Source organism: Crocodylus porosus, unplaced genomic scaffold (genome assembly GCF_001723895.1).
Source record: "Crocodylus porosus isolate Cpor-Errol unplaced genomic scaffold, CroPor_comp1, whole genome shotgun sequence".
In the NCBI taxonomy this organism is placed as follows: Eukaryota; Metazoa; Chordata; order Crocodylia; family Crocodylidae; genus Crocodylus; species Crocodylus porosus.
In genome coordinates this window covers 2719019-2726324 of record NW_017728923.1, presented here as the reverse complement: position 1 = coordinate 2726324, position 7306 = coordinate 2719019, and the positions used below count along the sequence as shown (strand labels likewise).

The following is a 7306-nucleotide window of genomic DNA, read 5'->3' as shown; positions in this document are numbered from 1 at the left end:
GCACACACTGGTGATTTGACTGGGGTCTGTATATGTCTTTTTCCCCTCATGATGTGTTTTGTAGAGGTGGTAATGTGAAGGGAATGGTTTCTGAATGCAGGCTATAACGTGGTGAACAGCTTTCCATGTAAACTCCAGCATTGTAGGTAGTTTTCCAGGTGGCCCTTTTATAATAAATAGCCTTCTCTTGGTCATAATTCTATCCATGACATGATCCTCTGGTGAGGCAGATGCAGTTTATAGCACCATGCAATGGAAAAGCAATGACAAAAGAGCAGTTCGTAGGAAAGATCTTGAGAGGTGAACAGCTTGAATGGGGAGCCTTGCTGACATGGAGGGCAGCCATCCATGTACAGAAGAGGCTGGTGCCACACCTTGAGGATCAGAGACAAGAGGAAGTTACACAGGCAGAGCATGGAAGTGCAGGAGATCCCTTTCCCAGGGAAAGCCAGCCTTGGGACACCCACGTCCTGAGGGGTGGGAATGGTCAAAGGGGTGATTTTTTGTGTTAGGAACTTTCAGCAATGGACAGAAGTCTCCCTTGCATCTGTGTGCGCTGGAAGTAGAGCATTTTGGAATGAGTAACACACAAGATAAAGCCAGTTGGGGAAGTTACAGAATACAGGAGTGAGTGAAATCCATGCATTAGGTGTGATGTGACTTTGATCCTATTTCTGGGAGTGAAAGAATAGCATAGATTTGTCAGTCAGGGTTTTTCCTGGCACTGTTTCTAGCTTTAACTTGGAGAATATTTCCCTGCTCCATCTCTTGTCTTCTTCATTTCTCTCTCAGTCTGCCTTCTTCTGCAGATGTGAATGAGTGATTCAGTAGGAAGATTGGGCTCCCTTGCCTTTCAGAGCTCAATAAAACTCAAGGATTTTGCATGGTTCATGTGTAAGACAAGGCGTGAGTCAGCTCAATTTACAACTTGGGCCAAAGATCACATTCTACCAGGAGGGGTCTTGGAAGCTGCTGTCTAGCAAATGCCTGTGATTTTTTTTTTTTTGGGGGTGGAGGCAGGGGGCAAATAGGATTTTTAAAAAATGTTTAGAGTAGCATTTATTTCTGAACTGAAGCTTGCTTGGTAAGAAATCTGGCTGGAGCATAACTTCGCATAACTCTTTGATTTTCCTCTGTACCCTTTGTGGGGAAAAAGTGTCTCCTGATTGTTTTGACTTCAGGGAATGTTGCCTAGTGTTACGTGTATTTCCTTAATACCCCGCCTAAGATTTCACTTAAGTTTTCAGTCTCCAGTATTGGAGAAGAGGGGTGCTTCTCAGCCTCCCCTCTTGATCCCCCCAGGGACCAAAAAATGAACATACAAACCATTGGTCCTCATCCTGTCTGTGCTGGAAAGGGTTAATATTTTTACCATTCCAAAAAAAAAGTTTTCTTTTCATGGTATTGGAGATCCTTCTGACACTCTGCCTCTTCCATCATTCACATTCATTCACAGGTTCCCCCTTGTTTTGTCTTTCTTTTAGAGGGGGAAAAGAAATGATAGAGCCCTGAGCCGGCTGGCAGGCACCCAGTTCTTTTGGGTGAATAATATAACCCTTCATTCAGCATCCTACTCCAGTGCTAAACACAGATCTTCCCAGAAGGTCACATGCTCCCCAGCACCCAGCTCCAAATGCCGGGGGAAAATAGACCCCCTTTTTTCACTAGTAGTGTGACGCAGAGTCACCCAGCCTGCATTTGCCCTTCTCCCTGTCCTGCTGTCTCCCTCCATCCGTGATGCCTAGTTTAAATATATTGCCCTGTTTCTGATTACCCACACACTTCCAAATGCAAATTCAGATCCTCTTGTCAGCAAAACTCTCTGACTTTATTAGTTTAAACCAAGTTTCTGAAGGCAGGCTTTGCTGTCCCCTTCTCTACTTCTCTCCTCCCTCTTTTTCTGGCAGACACATTTGCTTGCTTGTGCTCTCTCTCTGTCCCTCTCTCCTGCTAAAGGACATTACAGTTTAAGATGCAAAAATCAGTCCTTGCTTTGCAAAAACACTGCTTCTCTTTGTAATCAAATGTTGCACTTCAGAATGCAAAGCTAGAGAAAGCTAGCTTTAAGGAGACAGTCTCCAGGCCCATAAGGCAACCCAGGTTTACAAGCCTCTGCTTTGGAAGCTGTCAAACCAGCTGTGCTGTGCCAGGCTTGCACGGAAAGAAAGAAGTGCTCGATACCACAGTGCACTGATTATAGTTGTTCCTGGCCTCTGAGAGTTTGTGACTGCTTTTCTTTAAGAGCCTACAGAGAGGCAGTGATATGGAGAGGATGTAGGCAGGCAGTATGGAGCACCATGAACACTAGTCACTCATTTCCTGGCCTCCTTTATGAGCCTTTTGGCTTGCTTGAGACTTGGTGTCTTGTGCATCTCTGAAAGTACCAGGGAAACTCACATCATCACTTCCCTTGGTGGGACCAGCTCACTGGAACTGTTCCATTAGAACTGTTCTTTCCATGGTGGGGGGAATTGGACTGGGTGGTCATATTTTCTTACAAAAACCAGCTGCCAAATGAATGGGCAGGCTTTTAATGGTTCTGCTTTATAAGATTAGTTCACAAAGGCACAAGGATGTTGTCTCAGTTGTGGCAGAGCCATTTAGCTTTACTTTGCAAGTCTTCATAACATAGTGCCCTTGTCGACAAGGCTTTTTATACCATAGACTGTACCAGTGGTGGGTTGTATTTGTACAGGTGTCAGCACTGATATAGCTAGGGGATTGGGCTAAAAGCCAGGAGTCTTGGGATTCTTTGCTCCCCCAAACACTGGTTGCGTGACCTCAGCCACATGACTTCACATCTTAGTGACTCCACTTTCCCCTCTGGAAAATCAGGGTGATACTCTCTCTCACCATCCTTAAAATACATTGAGCTTTGTGGATTAAGGCACTGCATAAGTGCTAAGCATTATTATTTCATTCTGCCACAGGGGAGCTTTGTTGCTTTCTTACTAACCTGTTTCAATCAAATGTTATTTAAATGTAGTGGTTTTTCCCTCATGGCACACAGCTACCCTGAGGAGTTCCTCACCATGAGATGCCAGTAAGGCCCAGTGCATTGCAGGTTTCCAAGAGGGACTCATTCAGAATCGCAAGAAGGAAGGCTAAAAAAGAAATGAGTTTGGAGAGGGCTGAATGTCTGCCATTAGGTTCAGGGCACAAACTGGCTTCTAATGAAGGCCAGGTGGGAACAGTTTAGAGAGAAAGTGAGTATTAGGCAAAGCATTCGATTTGGATTCAGATTTGGCCAATTTGGAGGACAGTGATTTGATTTGGTGATTTGACTTACTGTCCCCGTTCGATTTGGCCAAATTGGAATCAGAGATTTGGCACCTGTGCAGGAGCAGGTGAACCAGTGGGCTTTGGAGCTCGCTGGGCTGGCCCCCCCATGGGAACGCCTTCACCCCGGCACTGGAAGGCAGGGCAAACATTTACTTCTTGCAGGTGTGTGGCAGGAGAGTCCGGCTCAAAAGTAGTGCCGGAACGAGGGGCGGTGGGAACGCAACCGTAAGCGCCACAGCGAACGGCGGACACTGATGAGGAGGTGGAGGGGCAGATGCGTGCCACCCAAGGCTGGATCCGCATGTTTTGGGGCAGCAGTAAGGCTCCACTGAGGTGCGCGATCGAGAGGCGGTGACCCCAAGCGGAGATGGGTTGACCGCAACGTTCAGGAGCATCTGGCTCCGGCGGGAACAGGGCAAGGGAAAGCCCTAAGGATCAAAGGGGCGGACGGACTGTTGGCGGTGTGCCCGCAGCGTCAAAACACTGGGCGGGCCCAGAAGGAGTGCTGAGGATGTCCATTGAGGAAGGCCCCAGAGAAAGAAGCAGGACCCTGCTTGAGGCGAGAGCGGGGCTCCAGATACGGCCACTTCAGGCAGAGGCAGCATTGACGTTATTCCTCCACCACTTCTGGTGAGGTTTGGACTTACACTAGAAGAGGGAGCCGTAGAGAGGTTTCTACATGGAGGCACGGGCGAGGGTATAGGGGTGGAGGAGCCCTCACCAGCTCCCTGACGGACATAAGGTCTCATTTCTGGACGCGCATGTGTCAGACAGTCCATCTGAACCAGGAATCATCAAAGTCGTGGCAGGCGAGTTCGGTGCGTGTAGCCCAGAGGGTGAGCGCCTTGTATCCTTAAGGGGCCACTTCAACTAAGCAGAACAACTTGACTAGTCGACTTGCTCACAGCACCGATTCGGAGATTCGGATCGGCCTGGGAAAGGTGGGCACAGCCAGGTGGCTGCAGGTTCTTCCGCGGCTCCTCTGGCTGTGCCTGCCTCTTCCCAGGCAGGGGGAGCTGCAGGAGAAGTCCCCATGGCAGCCTAGCCCCAGCCTCCCTGCACATTTAAAAAAAAAAAAAAAAAAAAGCCCTGCACTCACCAGCTGTAGTGGTGGTGATCAGGGCCTCTGAGGGCTCATGGCAGAGCCCCTGCCATGCAGTGTGGGGCAGTGGGGATCATCCCCCCCCGCCTGGCACCTACGTAGCAGGTGGCCCCATGGAGGCTTCAGATTCGATTCGAACCTTTTAATGGGTCTCCCGATTCAATTCAGAGATTCGGTTGCTGAATTGGGCCGAATCTCCTCTGAATTGAATCAGTGACTGAAGCTTCACACAGCCCTAGTGAGCAGCCCTCAGTGATATAAAAACAGATTAGGGACTATTGTTGATACAGTCTCCCACAACATTCTTAAAAGCAATCTAAGAAAGTATGGATTGGATGAATGGACTATAAGGTGGATAGAAAACTGGCTGTATCATCAGGCTCAAAGAGGAGTAGTCAATGGCTTGATGTCTAGTTGGAAATTGGTATTAAGTGGAGTGCCCCAGGGGTTGGTCCTGGGGCTGGTTTTGTTCACTATCCTCATCAATTACCTGGAAGATGGCACGGAGTGCACCCTCAGCAAGTTTGCAGATGACTCCAAGCTGTGCGTAGTAGATACACTGGAAGGTAGGGTTAGGATGCGGAGAGACTTAGACAAATTGGACGACTGGACCAAAAGAAATCTCATGAGAAATCTTAACAAGGATGAGTACAAAGTCCTGCACTTAGGACATAACAATCCCATGCACCGGTACAGCCTGGGGACCAACTGGCTAAACAGCAGGTCTGCAGAAAAGGACCTGGGGGTTACAGTGGACAATAAGCTGAAAATGAGCCAACATTGTGCCCTTGTTACCAAGAAGGGTAATGGCATACTGGGCTGTGTTATTTGAAGCATTGCCAGCAGATTGAGGAAGTGATTATTCTCCTATATTCAGCACTAGTGGGGTCACATCTGGAGTACTGTGTTCAGTTTTGGGCCCCCCCCGCTACAGAAAGGATGTGGACAAATTGGAGAGAGTCTAGCGGATGGCAACAAAATTGGTTAGGGGGTAGAGGGACATGACTTATGAGGAGAGGCTGATGGAACTGGTCTTATTTAGTCTGCAGAAGACAAAACTGAGGGGGCTTTTGATAGCAGCCTTTAACTCTACCTGAAGGGGGGGGTTGAAAGACGATGGAGCTAGACTGTTTTCAGTGGTGGCAGATGACAGAATGAGAAGCAATGATCTCAAGTTGCACAAAGGGAAGTTTAGGCTGGGTATTAGGAAAAACTCTTACTCGGAGGGTGGTGAAGCACTAGAACAGGTTATCAAGAGGGGTTGTGGAATCTCCATTCTTGGAGTTTTTTAAGGCCTGGCTTAAAGCCCTGGCTGAAGTGATCTAGTTAGGGATATCCTGCCTTTAGCAGGGGGTTGAACTAAATGACCTCATGAGGTCCCTTCCAACCCTAGTTTTCTATGGTTCTATGATCCCATGAATGCTCCTTCAGGGTTTCTTGGCACCTTTGTTTGAAGCAGCTACTGCCAGCCAGTGTTAGTAATGGGTGTGGACTAGGCAGACCACAACTTTTGTCCAGTGTGCAGTTTCTGGGCTCTTACCTCCAGGGTTTTACTATGGTTTTTTTACCCAGTGTTTCACAGATATTTGCTTCTCATTGATGGTCCTGGATAGGATAGCCTGTATCTGGGCTGCTCTCCCTGCCCTCTTTCCTGAAATGTGCGCATTTAGTGTTCATCATTATGGCAACAGTGGATTTGTCAGTCCATGGAGCTAATACACTGGTGGAAGACCCCCCTCTCATGGACTGACAACACTAATGCTATTCTGAAAATCAGCCCATATACAGACTAAAAATGGGGAGTAGGAGCTAGGAGTGAACTTTCATTTTTGCTCCATCCTTCTTAGGAGCTTCTTTCCTTTTGCTTATTCCCTTATTAGTGCAGCTGTGGCAAATAGCTCAGTTCCTCCATCTAGGGATCAAGTGTCGGGACCAGTGGTGCTGGGATTTGGGTCTGGGCCCTGCTGTGGATGGGACAGAGCAGACGGGGAGCATTAATCTGTCAGAGCTCCCCTCCTACCAGCTTTGCGGAGGCCTGCTTAAGTAGGCTCCAGGCTGGCTGAGTGGGAAGGTGACTCTGAGGGAAATGTGCAGACGGCCTTCTGGAGGTCTGTCAGTCGTCTACATTACTGGTTACAGGGTTAGGTCCTGGACACTGGGAAAAGACAGCTGTTAATACGTAGTAAAACAGGTGCATAAATCTACCCCTCACAAGGGGACAGCTTGCCTGTTTGTGTGCTACAGTTTGCTGCAGATGGGTGTAGCAGTGTCTTAACATTTCACTGGAATGGGGGGACGCTGCCTGTGGACTGTATGATTGGAAGAATTAATGCACTCTACTTTGTAAAGAAAGGGCTTTTTTCTAAGAATAGGAACAGTACTATTTCAAACCTTTGGCCATATTGGCCTTTGTTCTCTACTCTGTACAGCAGGGCTATCCAACTAGTGGTCTGTGAGCCACATGAAGCTCATGGGCAGTTAACTTGCTACCTATGGGCCCTGCAGCTGCATTTCCCACGCTGTGTGGTGAGGGAGAGCTCGAGGGGGAAAAAGAGCGGGGGGAGAAGGGGAAGGGCAGGGCTTGAGACTCTGTCAGCCATGGCTCGCTTGGCTCAGCTCACCCCCATTCTTCTCCTGGAGGCTGAGGTAAGTGCGGCTTGCAGGGGACTGGGGGCCCCTCTGGCAGGGCTGGGGTGTTGTGGGTCAGGGCTGGGTGGAGCCAGGGGCTGGTCCTGCCCCCACCCAAGCAGGCGGCAGCAGTGGGGGAGCCAGCTCCATGCTGCTTCTGCTGCAGCTGCCTGCTGTTGCAGGCAGGGAGCTGCAGACCTGGGGCCCTGGCCCCATAGCCCTGGCATCTGGGGGCCCCTCTGACAGGGCTGGGGGATAGGGGCTGTGGGTGGGGGCAAGAGGCATGAGTAGGGT

At 49.2% G+C, this 7306-nt stretch overlaps 1 protein-coding gene across 3 annotated transcripts in view; it reads left to right on the top strand.

Annotated features, from left to right (window-relative positions):
• The window catches only part of LOC109313402 (ankyrin repeat and fibronectin type-III domain-containing protein 1-like), a 538031-nt gene that overhangs the window by 226582 nt on the left and 304143 nt on the right, over positions 1-7306 (top strand). The gene's annotated exons all lie outside the window — the stretch shown is intronic.